At 40.1% G+C, this 26,674-nt stretch overlaps 1 pseudogene; it reads right to left on the bottom strand.

The window, feature by feature from the left end:
- Positions 1-19,861, bottom strand: part of LOC122095806 — a 48,620-nt pseudogene extending 28,759 nt beyond the window's left edge.
- Positions 19,862-26,674: the final 6,813 nt, after the last annotated feature.

Genomic DNA, 26,674 nt, shown 5'->3' with positions numbered 1-26,674 from the left:
ATCTTTAAGAATCTTTTGTAGGGCTGGTTTGGTGGAGATGTATTATTTCAATTTTTCTTTGCTATGGAAGGTTTTTATTTGGCCTTCAGTTATGAAGGAGAGTTTAGCTGAGTACAGTATTCTTGGTTGATAGTTGTTTGTTTTTAGGGCATGGCATACATCATTCCAGGCTCTTCTTGCTTTGATTGTCTCTGCTGAGAAATCTGAGGTGATTCTAATTGGTTTCCCTTTATAGGTGATTAATCTTTTATTCTTGACAGCTTTAAGGATCTTTCCTTGGTCTGAATTGATCCTGTGTGGATTATAATGTGACGGTGGGATGTCCTAATCTGGTCAGGTCTATTTGGTGTTCTAAAAGCTTCTTGTGTCTGAATAGGTCTATCTTTTTGTATGTTTGGGAAGTTATCTGCTAGGATCCTGTTAAACAAATTTCCTAGACCATTAACTTCTGTTTCTCATTTCTCCTCTACACCCATTATCCTTAGATTAGGCCTTCTGATGATGTCTTCCAAGTGTTGGATAGATCTATCATATTTCCTGGACTTGACTTGGATGGTTGTATGTTCTTTCTCTATAATATCTAGGCTGTCTTCAATCCCTGAGATTCGATCTTCTGCATGGTCTAACCAGCTGTCAAGACTTTCTACTTTGTTTCTTATTTCTTTTCCTTCTAGTTGGTCAGCTTTAGTGGCTTCAAGTTCTTTGTTGAAGCTTTGTTTTAGATCTTGTATGAACTTCTTTACTTCCTTAATTTGGTGTTCAGTGATTATTCTCAAATCACTTAGTTGATTGGTTATGGTTTCTTTGGACTCCCATTCCTTCTGTTGGATTCCATTCAGCATTCCCTTTGTGGTCTCCCTGACTTCCTTCAGCTCTTTGTTAATGGATTCCATGAATGCCTTTAGTGATCTTTTAGTATTCTCATCCTGCTCTCTCAATTCCCATATTACTCTATGCTTGCCTTCCTCACGTTCACACCATTCCTGTAGTTCTCTTTGAGTGTTCTCAGCCTGCTCACGCCATTCCTACCTTTCTTTTTGAGTATTCTGAAGCTGCTCACACAAATCCTGTATCTGTTTTTGAGTAGGTTCCTCACGCTCATGATATTACTGTATAAACCTTTGGATTGTCTCCTCTCTCACTATCAGGCTCATACAGAGTCCTTTTTATGTTTTGAATCTTTTCATTTATCATGTTTGCCAGCAGTGTTTGTAGAGCTATTTGGGGACTCTACTCTGGATTATTCCTTATCTATTCTGTCCTGATTATCATGAGTGGGAGTTGCAATACCCGGAGTTGCCATTTTTCTTGTGTTTTTCCAGCTTACTCTGCCCATTTGGGATGAAAATAACACCAGTTTTGTGCTAGAACACTATCTTAAGGCAAGCATCAACCAAGGTCTCTATTTGCACAGTCTATAGTCTGCAGATACAATGTAATTCAACAGATAAATCTATTCAACATCAAACAACTATATATTAATGGGCTGCAAACCGCAAAGAAGAATTTGGCAAACCAGAAATTATTAAGTTTAGGGAGAGATGTGAGTAAAAAATAGGAATAGAGTGATGTTAGAAGGCACAGGAAGAGTTAAATTAACTAAGTCCTAATCTCAAAGCAGGAAATAGGTTGGATAGTTTGAAAGGAGAGAGAGAAAAAAAAAAGAAGAAAGAGAAAGGGAAAAAAAAGAGACCAGAAAAAATAGAAAAGTAAAAACTAAAAATATGCAGGACAAAACAAACTATTCAGAGAAGAACGTGGATATAATGAGAGAAGAGGAGGGATATAAAGGAGATGTGAAAAACTTAAAAATAAACATACTTAAAATATTATATAGGTTTAATGAGGTAGTACTGCTATTAAGGAATTTAAGCCTAAGAGGTTTTGAATTGAGTAATAAATTTGTGGATTAAGTGTGTACACAATGGGGGATAAGGCCTAATAATCGACTACGGGTTTATTTGAGGATGTGCAGAACAACAATTAAGTCACATAAAGAAGAATGAAAGAGAAGAAAAGGTGAAAAGGATAAGAAAGAAAGAAAAAAGATCTGAATTTCAGTAGAGTTAAACAAAAAAAAAATTTTTAAAGGAAGAAAAACGCACACACACATATATCCCTAAAATAAAAATTATAAGAGGAAAAAAAGTTACTAGAAAACTTTTTTTTCAAAAAAGGTAAAAATTAAAAATTAAAAAAAAAGTTTTAGAAAAAAAAATTTTTATATATATTATTTTATTTGTGAACATACTGTACAGAGGGGTTACAATTACATGGGCAGGATAATGCGTACATTTCTTACCAAGCATTGCAGCCTCCTCCTTTGTTTACCCTGCACATCACTTCCCAGCCTCCCCCCTCCCCCATAAAAAAAATTTATAAAATGTACAAAAAAAAGAAAAAAAGTTATTTGATTTCTTTTGGAGGGGTGGGAAAAATCCTTTATCTCCCTTGTGTCCATTACCAGCCTCTTGTTTGAGTCTCTGGTCTGCTTGTGGTGATTGATTTTCCTGTGGCTTGCTTGGTTTCTTAAGTAAGTTTGTTTGAACAAGCAGAAAAATGCTCTGCTTTCTCCAATGTTTTGCGATCCTCCTCCCAGGTTAGTTCAATGTGAGGGAGATCTGCTTTGAGTATCACAAAAGAGGGAGTTGGCTTTTTCCTCACGTTCAGAGATGCTGTGATGAGGCTAGGTTCTGGGTAGAGTTGAGGCCTTTCAGCAAACAGTAGCTTTTCCCGGGGGCTAGTTTGTGAGAAACTCACAGAGCCAAGCCTGGAGCCACTCTCAGGGTTTATGTTACTGAATTTCAATTGATTGTCAAGGCTGCTAAAGGGAAGGGCAGCCTCTGGCTCTGATTACTCAGTGAAGAAATCCACCCCTGGGGCTGGCGCCCGAGCTGGGTGACTTTTCCCTGGGTGGAGCTGAGTCTGGCAGGTCAAGTTAGGTTCTTGTGACCTGCTAAATGACTCTAGTTTTCTTCCAAGGCCTGAGTTGGAGCTAGAGGCTCCACAGAGCTTTGTCAGTATCCAAGATGGAGATCTCCGGTACTGGGGCGGGGGGTGGCCTTTCCTCCTCTGCTCCCTGAGAAGGAGTGAGTACTGTTAGGCTTCTACTCACGCCGAGTCTTGGTTCCTGTGTCATCTGTGGTCTGCGAACTGCAGGATGAAGATGTCTGCTCCTTGTCTGTTCTTTCTGTGTTGAGTAGAATCCGCTCGCCCACCGTGTGTGGCTCCTTCGTCCCGGACTCTCTGTTTTGCAGGTATGGCGGCTATACTGCCACCTCCGCCACCGCTGCTGCCACAGTGGCAGCTACTGGCAAGTGCTCAGATCTGTCTCCTTGCCTGAATTTTCCCTCTCTGGCCTAACTCTCTGTACTGTGATGGTACACTTGATGTGATTCTCTGGCTTAGGACTATTCACTGGAACTCTAAAACTGCTTTCTATGTGAGAGCTTGTTTAGCCTCCAGCTTCTCCTCCACCATCTTCCCGGAACTCTGAATATATTTCTTTTTGGAAGTGTCACCCTTTCCCTTGCTCTCTGTTTTTCTCACTCACTGGTTTAGTTTTTATTATCATTATTATTAATATTATTATTATGGTGATGTAGAGGGGTTAGTTACATTCGTGTGGTTATGACTATATTTCTTTTTCCTTTGTGGCTTAAACCTCAGTCCTGGGAACTGTCTCTGAGCTCTTTTACTGAAGAATGGCACTCACATTGAGTGACAGCTGTACTTCCACAAGTACATTTCTTTTTGAACAATGTCACTCTTTCCTTCCTCTTTTCCAGTGTTCTCCTCCATCCCTACCAATAAGTTCCATAGTTCATTTTGAACATAATATCAACTGAGTACCACTGCGCATATGTTCATCCTTTGTCCCTCATTTCTAGGTCCCCTTTACCTTTCCAAAGAGATAAATGAAAAAAAAATACAAAAATGAAAGAAAGTAAAGAAAAAAATCATCTTGTTTCTGTTTCCTGGTCACTGGTTATTTTTGAGGAAGGTTTTCTCTCTGTGTGTGTGTGTGTGTGTGTGTGTGTGTGTGTGTGTGTGTGTGTGTGTGTGTGTGTAAGTGTGTATGTGTCAATACTGGAGCTTGAACCTAAGAAAATGACTAGCTTTTTTACTCAAGGCTAACAGTCTATGACTTGAACCAAATTTGCCCTTCTGGATTTTTGAATAGTTAATTGGAGATAAAGTTTTCACATATTTTCCTACCTGGGCTTACTTCAATCCTCTTTCCTCAAATTTCAGCCTTCTAAATAGCTAGAGATACAGGTATGAGCCACTGGTGGTGCTTGGCCTACCTTCTTTATGTTAAGTAGTTGAAATTTAAAAGAAAGTTGCAACAGTAGTACAAATGAAATTAACTTTCCCAGCTTCATTAAGTTTTAATACTTTGTCACACTTAATGTGTACAGAACAACATTTTTTGTAGATGTTCCTGCAATTTGGCTTTCATCTTGTTTTTTTCTCATGATGAACTTGATTTTACAGCTTTTACATACTAAATATTGATAGGAATATGTCCCGAGTGCATTAATTATCTCTTGTTGGCTTTCATAGGAAATGGTGCAAGCTAAAACTTGTCATGATAAATTTGTGTGCCACACCCTGATGATATACCCACATTCTTAGCCAGAAGACAGTAGTGCCTGTTACAAATCATTTAGATGTGACAAAACCTTGACTCAGGCCTTTTTACCACCTCCTTCTATGTCCTTCTCTTAGCAATCCTGAGTCTCCAGTGACCATGACAGAGCCCTGATGGACCTTCTCAGTACACACATCCAAGGTCACCAGTCAGGCATGGCACCCACATCTGGATGCGAAACTGGTGTTTGCTTTCTATGATCGCATGAAACAGGAACTGTTAGGTCCCTAAGCTGTCCACAGTCCTAAGGGTTCCTCATTGAGCATTCGAACATAAGAATTAAGGAGATATCAAATTCAGTCTTCTTTCTGCCAGTTATGCACGTTTTTCTTCTGCTACTGTCATCTTCTGTTGAAAGAAATTATCTGGGCTCTAGAAGCCATTTTGCTTATTCTAGACCCTTAGGGTAAGTCTGGGCTTTATACTTAGACAAAAAGATATGTAGTGATAAGAATATAGCAAACTTAACATTTTTTCTATTCTATTATTACCCAAATATGTTTGCAAATTCTACCAATAATGCTTATTATTAAGAGACATTTATTTAACAGTCACTTTCTCAAATTCCTAACTTCCTCAATGAGCTAAGAGAAGCCACAGAAACTTTCCGGGGCAATTCAGTTCAACTTCTTATTCAGGGAGTAGTGCCAGTGTGCTAGATCTTCAAATTGAACAAAGAATACTGCTTATATCTCAGATTACCCACCCAAACTATACCAAAGAAATCTAAGGACAAGAGATTAGTCTGACTTGGGAACAACACAGATAAAAAAAGATGAGTTCTAAGTTAACAGAAACAAAAAGAAATTTTTATTTATTCATATAAAAAAGATACTTGGGTAAATTTGGGTGCTCCATTGTGTGGTGAATATTTAGAATTGTAATATCTTCCTGAAGGAGAGATCATTTTATTAGTATGTATTGACCTTCTTTAACTCTCCTAGATAATTTTAATTTAAAATCTATTTCATCAGATATTAGGACTCCAAGTCCTGCATTTTTATGTGGGCATCTTGTATATACATTTTTTTCACATTTGGGGAGGGGAAGGAAAATAACAAAATTATGAACAAAGGATATAGGTTGACCCACTGTAACAATTAAATGTACTCAACACTATGTTGAAAACGAACTTTATATCTTCAGGGGTGGTGGGAGAGGAGTTGGGAAGTGAGGAAGGAAGGTGGCAAGAGAAAAACAAAGGAGGAGGTAATAGCACTTGATGGGAAATGTGCTCATTACATTACTGAAGTAACTGTAATCCTTCTGTACAGTATTTTTACAATAAAAATATATACAAATAAATAGTTACATTTCTCTTTATCACTCAATTGTGGTTATATGCATTTGGTACTAGCTTCTTGAAAGTCCTAAAGAACTCTTTCACATGAACTCAGCTTGGTATTTTTTTGTTGCTGTTGTTGTTGTTTTTTGTTGTTGTTGTTTTATTGTGAAAATACCATACAGATGGGTTACAATTACATGGGCATGGTAATCAGTACATTTCTTTTTTTTTTCTTTTTTTTTTTTTTTTCAATCGTGGGGCTTGAACTCTGGGCTTTGACCCTATCCCTCAGCTCTTCAGCTCAAGGCAAGCTCTCTACTGCTTGAGCCACAGCACCACTCCCGGTTTCCTGGTGGCTTTTTGGGGATAAGAGTCTCACGGACTTCCTCAGTTCTCAGCCTCCTGAGTAACTAGGATTACAGACTTGTGCTACTGGCTCCCGGCATGAGTACATTTCTTATCAAGCAATGTTTCTTCCTCCTTTGTTTCCCCTTTCCATCCCTTCCCATCACCAGCGCGACCCCCCCCTCCGGCCAAAATTGTAAAGTTCATTTTTCAACATAATGTCTTTTACATCTCATTGTTGCAATGGGTCCACCTGTATCCCTATTTAAACAATGTGATTTTTCTTTCCCCTCCAAAAATTATACCAACATCAAACACAGTGAAAACAGGGGTTGTACCATGGGGGAGGGACATACAAAGCAACAAAGAAATCATCTTGGAAAAAATGATATTAAGTGAAGTAAGCCAGGCCCAAAGAAACAGGTCCCAGGGTTTCCGTTATTTGCAATAACTAGTATATGTCTGACACAAGCAGAAACGGTCAGATAAGTTGATATTAGGTGAAGTGAAGCCCAAGCTTGAGTTTTTAAAAATACATTTTTATTTGAAAAAAATCTGTAGAGAGGGGTTTCAGTTACATGAGTGAGGTAATGTGTACATATACTATCAGGCACTGTTACCTCGTCCTTTGTTTTTCCCCTACCATCCTTTCCCTCTCCACCTCCCCAAATACTCTCTCCTTTCCCACCACAAGTTGTAAAGTTCCTTTTCAACATAGTGTCTTGTACATCTCATTGTTACAATGGGTCAACCTCATATCCCTATTCAAACATTTTGTTTTTTTCCTTTCCCCTCCCCCAAATAGAAAAATGTATATATAAGATGCAGGGCACGAGAATCAAACCCAGTGCAAACATGTATTATAGCGTGGGGGAGGAACATACCAAAGGAAAAAAAAATCACATAATACATTATAAATACGTTAAAACCATAGCAAGAAAAAATAAACCACTTGTGTCCCTGTCTTTGGCTTCATTTCGTTTAACAACATCTTTTATTGTCATATGTACATAGTTTTTGAACTTTTCTACTTGTCCTAGACTTATACTAGTTATTACAAATTAAGAAAACCATGGGACCTATGTTTCTTTGTCTCACTACACTTACTATAATTTTTTCCATGTCTTTCCATTTCCTAACAAAGGGATGTTGTCATTTCTGACAGGAATTGCCAGAGCACACTGAGAATAAACAAAGATTAATACAGGAATTTCATGAGCATGAGGAAGCTAATAAAACATTAATGCAGGAATTGCATGAGTGGGATGGGAATAGACAAAGATCAATTGAGGCATTCATAGAATCCATAAACAGACAGGAAAAGGAATCTAGGGAGGCCACAAAGGAAATGCTGAATGAAACTCAACAGAAGGAAAGGGAGTCCAATGAAATCATAGTTAATCAAGTAAGGGATTTGAGAATGAACTCTGAAAGCCAAATTAAGGAAGTAAAGAAGTTTGTACAAGATCTAAAACAAAACTCCAAGAAAGAATTTGAAGCCACCAAAGCCGACTAATTAGAAGGATAAGAAATAAAAAAGTAAACAAAGTAGAAAGTCTTGACAATAGGTTAGAGCATGCAGAAGATAGAACCCTGGGATTGAAGACAGCCTAGATATTATAGAGAAAGAACAGACAACTTTTCAAGACAAATCCAAGAAATGTGATAGATTTATTCAACATTTAGAAGACACCATCAGAAAGCTTATTCTGTTGATTTGCATTTCTTTTATGACCAGCAATGTTGAACATTTCTTCAACTGTCTATTGGCCATTCTTATTTCTTCTCCAGAGACGTCCCTTGTTTTTACAAATTTCATTCTGTTTTTCTCTGAGGAGCTGGAGAGAATTCTTGTGAATTTCTCTCATTTATTTAATTTTTCTGTGTTTCATTAGTAGTGCTTAGCCACTTGGCTTCAAGCTCTCATTGCCTATCCCCACAACTCTGGCATTCTACAACTTGAGGCTTTTAGTTGTTATTTGGAGAAAGAATCTGGTTGGCTTTTCTGCCCCAGATGGCTTTGAATATTGAGGGATCAACAGATCTCAACTTCCTGAGTATCTAGTATTGTAGGCATGAAATGAAACTTAGAAGTTGCGATCCTTAAATGGAGAAAATTTGCCTAATTGCAAAATTATTTGTTTTTTATTTTATTTTTGGAAAAAAGTGTCTCTCACACTTTCCCTTAGGCTGGCTTCAAACTAAATCTTCCTGGCTTCATTTTCTGCATGTTGTGATTACAAGCATGCACCATAATATCTTGCACAAAACAAGTTTTTGAATAACAAACTAGTATGTCAGAAACCTTCACATTCTCAAAAATAAAAATGAAATGTTACACCAGGGCTTCCAAGTAGGAGTTCTCACCTGTAAACCTAGCCACTCAGGATGCTGTGATCTGAGTATTGGGGTTCAGAGCAAGACTAAGCAGAAAAATCTGAGAGACTCCTTTCTTCAAATTAACTAGCAGAAGTCTGGGACTAGAGCTGTGGCTGAAGTGGTAGAGCACTGTCCATAAAGCAAAGAGTTAAGGGTCAGCACCGAAGCCCTTTGTTCAATCCCCCAATGCTAGCAACAAAAATAAAGGCAAAGCAAGGAAAATTTTTCTAGGAAGTAAAATGCAAGAGGATTCCTTTGAGTAATTAGACCTCCAATTATCTTTCTTTTTATTAGCAAATATTAATTATATAAATTATAAAAAATATTAATTACTATATATCCACACATGGATACAATGTATCATAGTCATATCCTCCTCCATCACCTACCCAGTCTTATTTCCAGTTAACCACTAAACAGCCAGAAACAAGAGAGGTAGCACAAGTGGAAGAGTCCTAGCCCTGAGCAATAAACATAAGGGACATTACCAGGTCCTGATTTGAAACGCTAGTACAAGGACCCCCCCACAACAAAAATAAAACAAGCTATAGCATATAATTGTCTACAGGAAATAGTAATGTCTGTCATTAAGCTCCCACACATTATAAATAACATGAGGAAACAAATTTTCAAAGCTTTTTGAATAGCATTTTATTCTTTGAGAATAACAGAATAACAAGACATTGCTCTTGTCTGTTCTGTCGCATGATATTGGATACAAGTATAGGATATTGTCCAGAAAGAGTCTCTGCACAACTTCTAAGGAAACAGAGGCTGGCTTCTTTTTTAAGGGTGAAGGAAATACTTTGTATCTGGTTTTTGATGCCTGTGAATCTATGGGAATTCATCAACATATTAAAATTACATATAATTTATAGCATCATATCATATAATAATAAAGGTCAATTAAGATACTTTAAAACTAAGCAAAGAATAAGTTTAATTTCTAATAAATCAACAACAAACAAGGAAAAAGGAAAAGAAGATGAAACATATCTTAAGCAGCAGGCTGGTGGCTGGAACCTAAGACCCCTTTTTTTAAGGTGAGAACAGAAGGACATTGCTTACAAAGCAGCAGGAGCAGCCAAGCTTTGGGGAAATAATATGAAGATCACCAACATAAATGTTAGTAGAATTCAAATGCTGCTGGCTCATGGCTATAATTCAGGCAAGTCTGTAGGGTGAGATCTGAGGACCACCTTTGGAAGTCAGTCCTGGCAGGAAAGTGCATGAGGTTCTAAGACTACAATAAAGCCACAAATGCAAAAAGTAAAGATGTGGCCAAAAGAGACCATGGACAGAACTCTGGTCTGGACTTTAAGCTCTCAGAATAGACAAAAACAAAAACGAACAAAGAAAGAAACAACAGAAAAATGGGTGGGAATAGGACTGATGAGGTCCTGGGTTACTAAATCCAGTAATGTAAAAATGTAGCCTAATCCAAACAAAAAAGAATAAATTTATTACACACTGGTATATAGAAATGTATTTAGTGAGAATACAGAAGGAATGTCAAATGTAAAAATGCCATAAAGGTATCTTTCTTTCTCTTTCTTCTTGCTAGACGGGGACTCGAACTCAGGACCTGCCACTTTGGTTCATTGGCTATCTGTCTACCAACAGAACCACACCTCCATCACCACATTCCAATGGTCTCAGACTCTCTTGCTTCTCTCTAGCAGCACTTGCGTCCTTTGTGTGCCTATTGGTTTTGCATGTGACTTTCCAAGGACTGCTCCAGCGATAGCCTCTTGAAGAGGGAGAGGTAAATAAGGGCCCACTGCAAAATCTCGTCTAAACTGAGTGGGGTGCCTCTTACCTGTAATCTTGCTATAGAGGAAGTGAGGTGTGTGGGTGATGGTAGGAAGGCAGCTCAGATGGGGAAAAGAATCAACTGGGCTCTGCACTTACCACCCTCAGCTGTCAATCCTCAGTTTGCAGGGCCACAGCTGTCTGGAGGTTGGCCTCAGTAGGCCCCACTTTTCCCTGCTCTGTGCATTCTCATGGAGCTCTCCATGAAAGCATGAGTTCCAAAGATTGTAGTGACCATTCTACAGCCCCTCGGATTTCATTCTGCAACTGTAGCCACTACTGAAGCTTCTCCTGCAACAACTGCTGCCTTCTTTTTGGCCACTTGCCCTCATTCCTCGCCTGTCAGTGCCAATAAGGGCCTCTAGGATCACCCCTCCACCCATGCACCAAATGTCCCCTGGACTTCCAGTGACTCCTGGTAGTCAATAGGACCACATGTCCATTAGAATGACATAAAGATAAATGTTACACAGAAACATGAAGAACTACTATGATGGATTGACCTTCATGGCCTCTGATAATGGAAGCTTTATCCCCATAAGTTTTGCATCACTATGAATTTTTTATTTTCCCACAGAACCACATATATTTCCTTCTGCTTCCTTTATTGGGTTTTGTCTTACTATTTCCAAAGAATTATGCTATCACAGACTGGTGCCATGTCTCTGGTGAGAAGAACCAAGAGGTAAAGGATATGGGACATAGAAAATCCCTCCTTTCCAGAAGAGTCCACCGCAGGTCAGAAATGTAAATCTTAGGACAGTGGGCACAGCGGCTGCCTCCCTCTCTAAAGTATGGCTCACATCTGGAGAGGATTTCAGAACACCTCTAAAGTCTTGCCATTAGTTGCCTAAAGGCAGCTATTACCGAACAGGATATTGAATTAGCTCCACCACCAAAGAAACAACCACATCTAGTACATTGAGCTCACAAGTATAGCATGGAGTTCCAGTGAAAATGATCTCTCAGATGAAGAAATGACACTGTCTAAAATACCAAGAAAGAATGGGAATGGCACTGGAATAGGCAGGAATACTTTGTGTGCAAAGGAGGGGGACAAAAGAGATGAATTACAGTTGATTGGGAAATGGGCAGTGACAGAGAAGAAGCTAGTAAAGTCGATGAATGTGAAGATGGAGAGTGTGTCATGGAAATCACAGATGGTGCTTCTTGTGCAAGTAGTTAGTCTTTGGCAAGTGATGATAGGAAACCTGAGCTTCCTAAGGCAAGACCTGGCTTTATTGCCTATCTGCACTGAAAGGGAAGAATCTCCTGCCTCAGTTTCCTAAGTTGTAGTATCACTGTCATGCACTACCACATTCCTCTTTGAAACATTTAACTTTCATGATAATTATTGATTTTCCACCTTTGACTTTGATAGTCTTGCATCTACATTTCATTTTTTTTGGAGGGGACGGGGGGTCTGGTTATGGGGTCTGAACTCTGGGCCTGGGCGCTGTCCCTCAGTTCTTCAGCTCAAGGCTAGCGCTCTACCACTTGAGCCACAGTGCCACTTCCGGCTTTTTTCTGCTTATGTGGTGCTGAGGAATCGAACCCAGGGCCTCATGAATGAGAGGCAGGCACTCTACCAATGAGCCAACTTCCCAGCCTCCATCTATGTTTCTTGACCTTGGTACAAACATGTGTCTCTTTGGATATAAGGAAAGGATCATAATTCCAACAGCTTCCCATACTGAAACACCTACCTTGGGTACCTGTTAACTCACTGTGCTCATCTGGCTTCTGTGGAGACTGTCCATTTGCTCTGCCCCTTAAGAGGCCTGCCAGATTCTCAGCTGTGTACTAGAGGAACACAGAGGTGGAGGGTTTAAGATGGAAATGTGAATGAAGAAATTTACTTCACTGAAACTTCTGTTATTTGCCATATTTTGGTTTGTCATGTTTACCTTGCTCAGAGTTTATATTCTTTTAATAGTATGATGAAGTAATAACATTTATTTTCCTCAGCATTTAAGTTTAGTTCTTCGTTTTCTTTGAGACAAAGTTCTAAGAAAAAAACAACTAACCTCATGTGCATTTCCACAAATGGATGTTTTCCTTTTCATATTCCCTTGTAAGACAATAATTCTGGGTTTTTGGAAAGTTAGGAAATAGAAATAGACTAAAACTTTAAACAAAATTCATTTATTTGTGATGTCAGTAGGCTTTGAATTTTTAGTCACTAAAATGTGTTTGATTGTGTTCAGTTTGGTCCACTCCAGTGAGAGCATCCTTCTTTACTAAGTTATTAACAAGTGAATGGATTGCCTGACAAAATTTGGAGTTTTTGTTTTCTTGGCAGACCATTAAAAAATTCTTTAGAGAAAATAAAAATCACACTATCTTATCTTCATAGAGTCCACTATGCTTCAGGTAATTCATCTGTAACCTTTAGCACACAATCCAGTATATTTGCTTCTGGATTTATTGGAGCATTCTAGCTGCCACAAATAAGGGAAAATATGCAGCCAGTGTTCTCTGGGTCTGGATTACTTCCCTTAATGTAATGTTTTCCCAGTCTTTCCATGTTGTGACAAACTGTAGTCTATCGTGCTCTGTGATGGATGAGTGGGATATCTATGTTTGTGTGTGCGTGTGTGTGCAGATGTAAACTTATACATATATACTACATTTGAGTGTTATCTGGGTATTGGAAAGTGAGAGACATGAGCCTTATCAACAGTCTTGAGTCTTGTTACCCTTGTGCATGGCCTGAGGTGGCAACAGTTGATAGGCTATGAGGCATAGAAAGAGGATGTTTCTCTCACCATCAACTTCAAGGTAGATATTGAGCTCAGCTTTCTCTAACCACGGGTCTTCTATTGTAGTAATCCAGCTAAAGATTCAAATAAACTATTTTATTTTATTTTATTTTTATAGTCCTGCATCTCTAATTCTCACCAGGGCACTGTCCCTGACCTACATTTTGCTTAAGGCTAGCACTCTACCACTTGAACCAAAGTGCCACTTCTGGCTTTTTCTGGGATTAACTAGACATAAGAATCTGCCTGTGTTGGCCTTGAACTGCAATCCACAGATTTCAACTCCTGAGTACCTAGGTTCACAGGCATGAGACACCCGTGCACAGCTAGAAACTAAATAATGGAAGTATCCATTATATACCTCCACCTATCTTTGGAAAGATTTTCTAGCATGTTCTGACCAGACCAATGTTAACTACTAATCACTAAGAAAATAATTCTTGACACACTCATTACTACAAAAGAAATCATTGAGCTAATCTCCATAATATGACACAACATTGTATAACTCTTACATATAATACTCCCAATTTATCTCATTCTTGGAGCTTCAAACCAACTTCTAATAAATATGAACATTTGTATGTGTAAAAGTGAGTACATGATTTTGACCTGTGACTTAAGAAAATAGAACCTTGGGTTGGGAATATGGCTTAGTGATAGTGTGCTTGCTTAGTATACATGAAGCCTTGAATTTGATTCCTGAGTACCACAAAAAAGCCAGAAATGGTGCTGTGCCTCAAGTGGTAGAGCACTAGCCTTGAGCAAAAGAAGCTCAGGAGCAGTGCCCATGATCTAAGGTCAAGCCCTAGGACTGGCAAAAACAAACAGGACTAGAATAAAATGGGAACCCTTAATCTTGTATGCACTTCTGAACTTTATAACTTGTAAAATATAATTTTAGCAAATTAGATTTGTTTAAAAATTGAAAACCTATATTACATGCTATCTAATATATGTGTTTTAAAATATAATTGATACCAATGAACCCATATTCCTTGAATAACATACTAATCAAACTTATATGCACCTTTGAAAAAGCAAATTTAAAACTTGGAAATTATTTGAAGAACTGAGACTTGGAGGATTTTCTGCATTCTCAATGTACCTTATCATGAACAGGAACACAATGTAGAAAGCAAAAAAAAATAGTGGTTCTCTGAAAGGAAGATTAGTAATATTTACCATTGAAGAAATAATTCAGGTAAACATAAATAGCACCCCAATTGAGTGCTCTTAGGGGCTAAAAAATGTACCTCATTCCCTGGATTGTGAACAAGCATTCTGAAATGTATAGCGACAGATAAATACTATTATTAATGATTACCATTTGGTTTATTTATCTACAGGAAATCTCATTCCGTCTAGTTCATTATATTGAACAAACATTCAAATTACTAAACTATACACAATGTTTCAAAGTTTACATTTTATGAAAACGAAGTGAAGCAATATTTGTGCCCAATGAATGTGAGATGATGAGTTTTAAAGGGTTTCATATATCTAAAGCATTTGACTTACATTAATGGTCTGGGAGTATTTAAGATACATGGATATGTAGATTACATACATACACACACATACACACATATGCATGTATATTTCAACAAGTACAATAAAAATCTTCAAAAACAAATCACGTCACTGGTAGCTGCAGATCAAACAATTACACATAAAGAATTCTTTTTTAAAAGACTGAAAATGGCTCATCAGAATACTTGATGAAATTCATATTAGAGGCCCATTTCTTCCAATTCTATTACTGATGTGTCACTTCAATATGTGAATCCCTTTATTGAAAGCATTTGGCCCTTCTTTTTGAATTTAATTCTAGGAGTCTCTGCGTTCCTTGTTCATGGTGAATAGCATATTTTTTATGTTAAAGGTCAGGACAATGGTTGGGGGGTCTTTGTAGTTATCTGATATGGTAAAGATAGAGCCATCAACTACATCATCTCAAAACTGTTGAAAGTCACAGTAGCTGTGATCCTGGGAAGCACAGGTCTATCTAAGTTTACAGGAAAGCCTGGAGAAATCTTCATTTGAACACATTCTCTAAGCTCGATAAAGGGCTTGAAGGGAGCTATCACTTCTGGAACATTCAATAATTCACTACCTAAGGGAAATTCGTGACTGATGGCAATTGTGACTTCAAATGTCTTCTTATTTTCTTTGAATACCAGTTCTCTTCCTGGATGAGGAGCTTGTCCACTTCCAGCAGATCTATGCTCCTACTGTGTAATAGTGCTCTGAGGGACTGTTTTGTAATGGGGTCAAAATTCTGTTCCATTGAGCACTGTCTCAGCCTCATAGGCTGAGGAGAGTGGGAGGAGGTGGGGATGGCAGGGAGATGACTCCTTCTTCTAATACAGGCAAGGCTGCTCTGAAAAGAAGTCAGAGGATCCCTCTACAGATTAAATGTCCACCAACTAGCCAAACAGGAAGTACCTCAGCAGGGCTGAGTGAAGGAGTGATTCTAGCGGGAGCCATGACCCTGGGTCTTGGTCTGGCGCAGCCTTCAGCTCTGTCTTCTGCAGCTACTCCAGCTATTTCTCATGAAGCTCCAGTGTAGCCCAGCAGCTGCATGTCTGCTTCCAGCAGTGCCCCAGCTCCCCAGTCCTTCTTTGCTATGGCACCAGAACAGACCATGCACCCCTACAAATACAACATGCAGGAGATCATGCTCTTGAATCCCAGTATTCCCCAGACAAGGCCCCTATTCCCTGGGCTACAGCCCCAGCTTCAGCTCCATCTCCACCTGATAAGAAGGGACCTGATGCTCCCCCTATAACTCAGCTCAGATGTGTCACTTCACTAGCCCAGGAGGGGCTGTAAGAAAAGATCCCTTATTGGGGAAGACAGCAGATGAGACAGTTCATCTGCAGCCCAGTTCTGGCTCCCAAATTTTTGTGGATTTGAGGGTCTGTTGAAAAAGGTGGCCTGTAATTTTCTGGCTAGAAAGTTCATTCCTTCTCCATTCATAAAGTGTTTGGTGATTCCCAACTTGCCACTGATTACTGGGGATAGACTGGCAACCTAGGGGTAACCTTGCTGGTGGTTCAAGGCAGAGGCTTTCGGGGAAAAGAGACTAAGCTGCTCTTCCTGTTATGCCTGGCCCTTGTCCCTGCCTGACCCCCTTCTCCCCTGAGAGAATCCCAAACCGTGTTTGTTGCTATGAATGGGTCTGTTAACCAGGTCCTTTATCCTTGTGTTTACTCTGAAATTGGAGAGAAGTTGAGCCAAAGCTGCCCCTATCAAAGCTTGCCCCCACCCCATTTTGCCTGCCATTCATGGTATTGCAGGTTTGCCTTGGCAATATGTATATTGCCCTCTCTCTCTCTCTCTCTTGCTCGCTCACTCTGCCTCTCTCCATTTATCTTTTGCCTTTATTGTATTTACACTACTATGTATATACTATATCTATATAGTATAGATATAGTATATACTAGTATATAGTATATATATAGTATATACTATATATATATACTATATATATGCTATGTATATATACTATATACATAGCAGTGTACATATACTATTATAAATTTTGTGTTTTGTAACTTTGTAGCATTTTAGGTAAGGTTGTGTTTATGCTTTGCTGGGTACAATAAAGATACTCTATTGAATAAACCTAGGATTAGAATGCAAAGAATACATGTCTTCTGTTACATTTTTCCTTTATTCATACTTTCCCTGATTTTTTTGAAGAATATCCTCCTCACTGAAATATTCTTTTGTTCCTTGATTATAAAATGAGTCCATTCTCCAGATAGAAGTCTACCGATAATTTTCCTATTCTTTCTGTTTTTATCTTCTTGAAAAAGCCCTCCAATTTGGGCACATGCGAAAGAAATGGAGTTGATTGATAAAGTTGCAGAATATCACTGTTCATTAAAATGTTAACCTCTTATAAATACGTTTAGAAACAATATCAAGAAAGTAAAAAGAAATACTTGTGTCCCTATCTTGGGGTTTATTTTGCTTAACATCATCTTATCTGGTTGTATGAACATAGCTTTTGACCTTTTTCGCTTGTCCCAGATATATACTAGTCATTGCAAATAAGGGAAACAGTGGATCCTATGTTTCTTTGGGGCTGGTTTACTTCCCTTAGTATAAATTTTTCCAAGCCTTTCTGTAGCATGTGATTTTTTTCTTTGTCTGTTCCTCCTCCATGGTATAACCCATGTATTCACTGTTTTTCTTGTCGATGCTCTGCATCTTGTATATATACTTCTATAATTTGGGGAGGGGAAAGGGAAAATGCTTAAATAGGCATACAGGTTGACCCATTGTAACAATGAGATGTACAAGACACTATGTTGAAAAATGAACTTTATCATTTATGGGGGGTGTGGGGAATTGTAGTTGTGGAGGTGGGAGGGGAGGGATGGTAGGGGAAAAACAAAGGAGGAGGCAACAATGCTTGATAGGAAATATACTTATTACCTTGCTCATGTAACTGTAACCCCTCTGTACAGAATTTTTACAGTAAAAAGCATATTTTAAAAAGTCAACCTTTTCTGTTTCAATTGTCTATCAGTAAAAATGATTCAGAGGCTGCTGCTTCCCCATTGAAAATGAATCTCAAATGCTTTCATTGGCACTTCATGTTAGTCAAGTCTGTGAGAGTTATTTTAAACCTGACATTGAGATCTTGTGTATTTTACATTCATCAGAATGCAGAATTAGGAAAAAGAAGCATTCAACTTTGAAAATAACAGAGAAGTTCTAGATAAAAGTCACTGAGTAATTGCAAGATTTTCAATAACAGAGGTAGTACCACATCTGGTTTTTACTAGGGATAAGTGTCATGGATTCTTTTGCCCTGGCTGGGTGCAAAAATTAATCCTCACGGGGCTGGGATGTAGCTCAGTGGCAAAGCGCTAGCCTAGCAAGTGCAACGTCCTGAGTTTGATCCCCAGAACCAAAAAAGAAAAGACAAAAAAAATACACTTAAAAAAAACCGAAATAAAAAATTAATCCTCACATCCCATCTTCTTAAGTAATCTTTACTATTCAGAGTGAGAATCGAGTTTGGAGTTTGTTTTCAAGACTAGTGCTCTACCGGTTGAGCCACAGTTCCATTTCTGGCTTTTTATTAGGGATGTCTCATGGATTTTTTGCACAGGATGGCTGCAAACCTTAATCCTCAAATCTTAGCCTCCTATGTAGTCCTTAATACTCAGGGTCAGATAGAGTTTGTGTCTGACCATTTGGTTCAAGATTAGTGCTCTACCACTTGAGCCACACTTCCACTCCTGGCTTTTTTCCCTGGTTAATTAGCGAGAACAATCTCATGAACTTTAATACCTGGGTGGGATTTTGTCTTGATTCTAAAATCTTAGCCTCCTGAGTAGCTGGTGTGAGCCACCACTGTCTGGGTATACACTTGGTCCCTAGCTTCAGGCCCCTGCTTTTCACTCCCTTGATATTATTGGTGGTGTCCTCGTTTCAGATTTCAATTGAGCTTAGTTCCTGCGTCATTCAATCTCTGGTCCCAGGAATCTATAGCAAGGCTGTTATGACATCTAGACTAACCATAAGGCAATAAGCCTGGGATAAACAGCGTGGTGTCCAAGCCTGTGGCTTCTTACATCTGTCACTGGGCGAATGATCCCAGGACTCATTTAATGCCACTGCCTTCTTGGAGGCTTCCTAGCTTCCTTACGATCTGACTGCAGGCATGTCATGACCTGGGGTGCAGGGCACTAAGGTTTCTCCTTCATTCCACTGCCATAAATGGGACTTTCAGAAGTCACTTCTCAATTTTGAATCTTCATTTCACAGAAATTGTGCTTAAAACCCTGCATTCTGATCCTTCCTTCTTCTGGATCTTTGCTTATCTAGCAAGTTTGAGCTGTCTTCTGGTCTCAGAAAAGCCAGATGTTCATGCCAACAATTGTACTGATTCAACACCCAGTGACATGGGGGCCCTCTCTACTCCTGCACTTATGCCAGGCTCAAAGGTCTTTCGTACCCAGCATGCATCTTGATTCCTAGGAACCCAGGGCTATGATTTCCCTGAAGAGCCATGGGCTTAAAAACTTTGATGGAGTTAGGCACCAGTGGATCACACGTATAATCTTAGCTACTAAGGAGGCTTTGTTGTAAGAATCAAGGTTCAATTCAGGTTGAACAGGAGTCAGTAACACTTCTCTTACAATACGACTGCATTCCAAGACGTGATCCCCCCAAAGATTCAAACCAGCTAGAGATGTTCTCATTGTGTGTGGGGACTAGCCTTTCTATGAGCGTATTCCTGAGGGCTCCTCTTACTCCAGGAGCCTTGGAAGGGGCAAAAGCTTCCTCCAGCAGAGGGCTTATTTCCCCTCTAGGACCAGCATAGGCCACATCCTCTAGCAAGCAGAACCTCCTTGTCCAAGTTGGGAGAGCTGCTGTCCCCAAGATGTCTGCTGGGGAGATGCTAGGCAGCTTCATGTGCCTGTGGGTGAGTGGGACCATGGATTCTGCTAATCCATCCAGCAAGGCTTCATCCAGAAGTCTATCTATAGTGCCCAGCCAGAAGAGCCTGGTATCTCCTTGGGTTCCAGCATCCCTACTCTGCAATGTTAGGGAACCCACAGAGCCCACTGTGATGTCTTCGCACTCCAGTTTCAACATTCCATTGCCAGCCACCAGCCTGTCCTTTAACTGTGGTCCTTGGCAGTTTTACCCTCAGCAGCATGGGACATTTCCAGATAGCAAGCAAGTCTAGATCTTCATTTGGAACCCTGAAGACTAATAATATAGGCTCATCGCCTGCCCTCTGACAACCTGGACAGCCTGGCCCTCCCAGCTCCATTTTCCAGCATGTGTTTAGGGGCCTTTGGAGCTCGGCTTCTGCTCCCTGCAACTACACATGTCTCCTGGAAAGAGCCCTTGAACCTGCTGCGCCCCAGAGGTCAGGCCACAGTGAGGTCTCTCTGCCCCCAGCCTGGCTCCTAGCACAACCACAACCAGGGCAGCACTCCCAGGCTCCACTGCAGACCTCTGACTTGGGTCAAAAAAATTCCTGTGCTTGTGCAGTCCACAGTCAGCAGTCGGTAGTCCTGGAACAGGGGCATCTACTAATGCCACTCCAGAAGAGCTTTTGCACCAAGCAGGTTGATTTTGGAGCAGCTCCTCTTCCAATTGCAGGCCTGGTGTCCATTGAAGCAGAACATGACACTGCAAAAGATCACAGCGCACAATAGAAGAACCTGACAAGCAACAGTCCTGTGCTCAGAAACCTGACAGAGACAGTAAATCAGAGAGAGAGTAAGGCTAAATTGTACCTGCTTCAATATCCTTGCCAAGAAATGTTTATTTTCACCAAGATATAAAGAGGAAACTTCTAACTCTATCTCTGACAAAGTAGCTTGTACGAATCTAGACTTCCATAAACAATCACAAAAGTAGAAGCTATGTGAAAAATAAATATATGTATGTAATATATATATATATATATATATATATATATAATACAAATGTGTAGGGATATATATTTATATTAGCATATTCACATATGCAATGTGAATATGTATATAATGTATGTATGTATAATGTATATTTATGTGTGTATATATATATAATGTACAGGAGAGAAAAACTACATAGTATTTGGAGAAATAATTACCAAAATCTTCCCAGTTTTCATTAAAAGCATGAACCCTTATATGCAGGAATCTAGCACCTCAACAAAAGTCAATTAGCATAATCCCATAGATCCACACTAAAACACATTCTAATTAAATACTCAAAGACAGCAAACCTCCCAAAGCACAGAGACACAACTCCTCACACACAAGTGATCTTCAATGATATTATGACCAATTTTTCATTAGAAAAAAGAGTATTAGGCAGCAAGGGCAACAAATTCAAAGTGCTAAAAGAAAAGGACATATCTAACACCAACCTTTCTTTTATAACATTTCCCCCACCCCAGAGATAGGGGCTGAACTCAGGGCCTTGTATTCACCAGGCAGGCACTCTTCCATTGAGCAAAATCCCCAACCTTACAACTACCCTTTCTAAAACAAAACAAAACAAAAAATATATTTCTTCTAAAAGTGAGAGATGCTAAATAGTGAAGGCTCAGGCCTATAATCCTAACTACTCTGGAAGCTGAATTGTGAGGATTGTGGCTCAGAACCAGCCTGGACCTTGTCCCTTCAGGAGTAAATTGTGGGAGACAGGTGTCCTTAAGAAGGATGGAGGACTTTGTGCTGTGTCATTCCTGGAACAAGTCATAGGATAAGGTGGCCATCAAGAATGGAGGCTATTGGCTAGTGTCTCCACAGAAGCAATTTGTAAAATGCAGGAGTGCTCTCGTAGGTCAGAGGACATTGACCACTGTCTTAGTGGTTTCAAAAATTCCACGAAAATAACCATAGCAACCTCAAGTCCTCCTGGAATCTGTAGCAACAGTCTTGGAGGCCGAAGAGCTACAGTGTCAATGGTGGCAGGCTGTAATTGGTCCACTTTTTCTCTGACCTCACTTGGACTGAATCTGATTTGTCCATTTCCCCCATGATGTCACTATGCCCAGTTGTGATTGCTCCATTGTGATAGGTCATGTAGGGTATATAGGAAGCCACTGTGCCCCAACATTTGTCAGTTAACAGTGCTGGGAGCTCTCGCTTGGTGAGCTGCTGGATTAACTCAAATCTAGATTGATGATCTGTTTGTTTTCAGGTTTTGTTGGTTGGATTTTGGTATTTCTTTTTTACTTTTTGCCGGGTTTCCCATTATTTTATTGAGTTAATTTTTCTGAGACTTGCTAACTGCCATCATAGCAGGAGGATCGCAGAATACAAAGAATCATCTTCGAGCTCCTTGAAGGAGGAGATCATCAAACAATACCAAACGAAAGAACTCCTTGACCAAGTTACCTGAGTGAAACTGTCCCATCACCACTTCACAGACACCGAGATGGCAGTTTAAAATACGTCGTATGGGAGAGTCCTCCAGTCATTGAATAGAGAATAAGATGGACATTTTTAAGGCTGGATGGCCCAGACACATCATCAAGTTGTACCTGGTGATGGAGAAAAAAGAGTATGTGTATCTCATCATGGAATTGGCCACTAGGGGCTACCTTCTGAAGTCTATCTGAAAATCCCACCACTTATATAAAGTTGAAGCCAGGAGATTCTTCAAACAAATTGTACTAATTACAGCAGAACACAATCGCACACTGAGACCTTAAGCCCAACAATATCCTTTTGGTCAGCAAAGGCAATATCAAGGCTAGTTATTTTGGTCTAATCATCTGGTTCTCCCCGGGGCAGCTGCTGACAAATTTATGTGGTATTGTGCTATTCCATACCCCTGAAATGTTCCTGCAAGAAAGAAATGATGGCTGGAACTGGCTTCACATCTGTAATCCTGCCTACTCAGGAGGCTGAGATTTAAGGATCATGGTTCATTGCCAGCCCGGTCAGAAAAGCCTGTGATATTCATCTCCAATAAACCACTAGAAAACTGGGAGTGGCACAGTGGCTCAATTGGTAGAGTTCTAGCCTTGAGTTGAATTGCTCAGGGACACTGCTCAGGCCCAGAGTTCAAGCCCCACAATTGGAAAAAGAAAGATATGCCTACAAGGTGGAAATCTGGAGCTTAGGTGTCTTTTTATATTTTGTTATAACAGGAAGATTTCCCTTTGAGGGGAGGATGTGATCCAGGTAGAGTCACTAGTTCTGAAGGCCAAGTATGTTGGTCCATATAACCTGTCTGAGGACAAAATGTAATCTGCCAACTGGTAACTGAGGACCTGAGGGAGAGACAAATATTGAACAAATAATGGAGCACCCATAGCTTAAACAAGTTGCACAATATTCCCTGTGTTTTGATGAGCCAAGACATGAGGTACTACCTATATGAGATCCAGGGATCTATACAGGACAGAACATTCAATTATGCCATGGGCATGTACCTTTTAATTAAAGAAAACTTAGGCTGTCCAAGTGAAAAGAGTACCTTCAACAGTGCCACCATGCCCAACTCTTGCAGATCTTTCCAACTTATCTCTCCCTATAGAAAGGAGAGCCAGTTTACTCACCTGTCTTAACCATTACATCTTGTCATCTGAGTTTCAATTGCTTTATAATGACAAGCAGTCACCTCTGAAGAGAGGCTTAGGTACCACTCTGCCTGCCATTCCCTTCTGTTTCTTGCAGAAAAACCCCAGTCCTAGCACAGTTCCAGGCCAGGATTCTGTGTTGTTTTCCTTGGCTGGTCTTTCTTTTTAAGCAGCAGTGAAAGATTCCTCTCTGGGGAGCCACAATTTGAGATCATAAACTGTCTACTAAGAAGCAGGGCTGGAGGAGTGTGGTTAGCAGAATATTCCCTTCCCTCTGGGTAGCCTCATAATTAGACCAAAGTATAATTTAAGGCGGAGATTGGGCAGGATGGGTGTGGCTAGCAAATAACTACCACTCTTCTCAGAATATGCTACAGTATGCAGGCCCAGGAGCAGAGCAATTCTGGAGGAAGAGGTGGAGAGTATTATAAGACATCAAAGATAATAGCAGTTGAGAGCCACAGGGACCTGTTATTGGGATGTGAAAGATTGCAAGAAGTATACTCAAAAACTAATTATAGGAGGGATAATCCCTATACAGCAAAGGCTGCATAGAGAGATCATGTCTCAATCCACACGCTGGCTACTGAAACCAGAGGAACTAATGTTTGCAAGCAATTACAAGTAGGAGATAGTGCTCTACCACTTGAACAACAATGCCACTTCTAGTTTTCTGGTGGTTAAATGGGGATGAGTTTCAAGGACTTTTCTATCTGGACTGGCTTTAACCTACAATCTTCAGATCTCAGCCTCCCAAGAAGCTAACATTAACAACCTAGGATTCCACTCAGGAACAATGCCCAGACCCTGATTTCAAGGCCAAAGACCGTACAAAAAAATAAAAAAAAGGAAAGTAAAAGGGGACAGTGGGTGGAGAGATTCACCATTCATCAGATGCATGTCAGGTGTGAATGATCCAAAATGTAGGCTAGGAGCAGACAGGGAACCTACCCAAGGCACAACTGATCTTTTATTTGTGGAAGCAAAGTGAAAAGTCAATAAACCAATATATGAAACAACTATAGAAAGATAAATAGTGCAGGTGAGAGTGCAAGAAAGAGTCCTTGTGAGTCAAGTGCTGGTGGCTAACACCTGTAATCTTAACTACTCAGGAAGCTAAGATCTGACGATCATGTTTCAAAGTCAGCCTCAACAAAAATGTCTCTGAAATTCTTATCTCCCATTAACTAGCAATAAAGCATAATTGGGAACTGTGGCTCAAATGGTAGAATACTATATTTAAGATTAAAAAAAGATAAGCAACAGTGACCAAGTCCTGAGTTCAAACCCGTTCAAACCCCAGAATCCACATACATAGAGAAAAGGTTTCTGTGAAGAGGTAGCACTGAAGCCAAGACCTGTAGATTGAGAGGGAGCCAGCTTTGGGGGCATGTGACAGAGGCAATAGCTAGGATGAAAGTCTCAGGGCTGGAATAAACCCCATATCAGGAGGAAGTGGTGTGTGGCTGGTTCTGACTGAGAAAGAGAATGAGGTGAGGTACATCTGAAAAATGGGGGCCAGATGGGCACTGGTGGTTCACACCTGTAATCTAAGCTACTCAGGAGGCTGAGGATTGAGGATTGTGGTTCAAAGGTAGCCTGACCAGGAAAGTCCATGAGAATCTTATCTCAATAACCAACTCTGAAAAAGCTGGAAGTGGTACTGTGGTTCAAGTGGTAGAGCACTAGCCTTGGGCTCAGGCTCTGAGTTCAAGCCCCAGTCCTCAGACTTCAGCTTTCTGAATAGCTAGGATTACATGTGTGATCCACCACAGCCAGGCAACCCTTTATTATATATTATCTAACTTAATGGTTGTGACTTTCCCATTAGGAGGGCTCACTCTGAGCTCATCCTATTCTGGTTCACTTTCAGTCGATGGCCAGGTCAGTTTCCCCTCTGGAACTAACTTGTCTGTGGGAGGAGGATAAAGCCCCTGAAGCCCCTTTCCTTGTTGGGTGCATCCTATATTGTAAGAGTGATGAAAGGGGCCCAAGATTAAAGCTGGGCTCCTAAGGCGGAGTTCCTATTGTGAGCAACCTGGGCTGGTGTGCAGCTTTGAACAAGTGACTCTGGGAAGATATGAAAAATAATCACACCTAAATCCAATTTTTTCAAAATCCTCTTGAGAACTAGAAGAGGAGAGGGGAAGGTAAGATATATTCTGAATAGTTTCCTTCCTGTTGTGACATTGATTGATACATTTTGCTCAAGCAGGAATTACTAAATACAGTTGTTATAATCTTCCTATCCTGGGAAGGTCCTCAGTTTACCTTCCCGTGGTTGAGAGTTGTATGAGCTAAAATCCTCAGCTGTCAGCTCTATTTGGGCTACTTGACCCAGAGAAGAGGGCGACCCTTTTTGCAAACTGCTCTGCTCAGAAGGAGGTCTAATTTTCTGATTTTCAATAATGGGGAGTAGGTGCTGCTAGAGAAAAGGATGCTATAAAATAGAGTGAGCTTGGAGATCACACCCTTCAGAGGGAGGCCCAAACTGAGACCTGCTCTGAGGAAAAATCAAGGAACTGAGAGGAAGTTAATAGTTTAGGTCATATGGCCAGGGAAGGCCTTTCTGGGGCAGAATTTCTGATCTAGCTGCTGAAAAGATGAACTAACTAAACAAAGTTTATTTTCCTTTTGTGTGTGTGTACAAGTACTGGGGCTTGAACTAAGGGTCCCATACACTTGCTTAGCTTTTTCCTGCAAGGCAGATGCTCTACCACTTTAGCTAAACCTCTACTTTGAAGTTTTTTGCTAGTGTATTGGAGATAGGAGTCTGTCAGAATTGTCTTTCCAGACTGGGCTTGAACAGGGATCCTTAGATCTCAGCCTCCTGATAAGCAGGATCAAAGACAGGAACTATTAAGCATTCAGGTCCACACAAAGGTGTAGAAGTTTCCAGAGAAGAGAAGAACAAATTTTCAAAGGCCCTGCCTGATTTGTCAACTTGTTGGATATTGTTTATTGATTTATTTTTGACCATGGGGCTTGAACACTGGGCCTGGGCACTTTCTTTCAGCTCTTCAGCTCAAGTCTAGCACTCTACCACTAGAGCCACAGAGCCACTTTGGATTTTCTGGTGGATAATTTGAGATAAGAGTTTCACAGTCTTTCCTGCCCAAGCTGGAAATCCTCAGATCTCAGCCTCCTGAGTAGCTAGGATTACAGGCATTAGCCACCAGTACCTGGCTGGATATTTATTTATATAGGATTACAGCAATATCCTTGTAAATAGGATGAAAAATATTTAAGTTGATCACTCCATATGAGCCTCACTGGCTGTAAGTTTTCTCTTTGATAGTTAATATGAAGGAAAGCCACAGGTGAATCCCCACAGTGCACCTCGGTTTATTATGAAAGGATGCCTCTGGCGTGCT

Source organism: Dipodomys spectabilis, unplaced genomic scaffold, assembly GCF_019054845.1.
Source record: "Dipodomys spectabilis isolate Male_0828 unplaced genomic scaffold, ASM1905484v1 ptg000362l, whole genome shotgun sequence".
Taxonomy (NCBI): domain Eukaryota; kingdom Metazoa; phylum Chordata; class Mammalia; order Rodentia; family Heteromyidae; genus Dipodomys; species Dipodomys spectabilis.
This window is presented reverse-complemented; position numbering and strand designations above follow the sequence as displayed.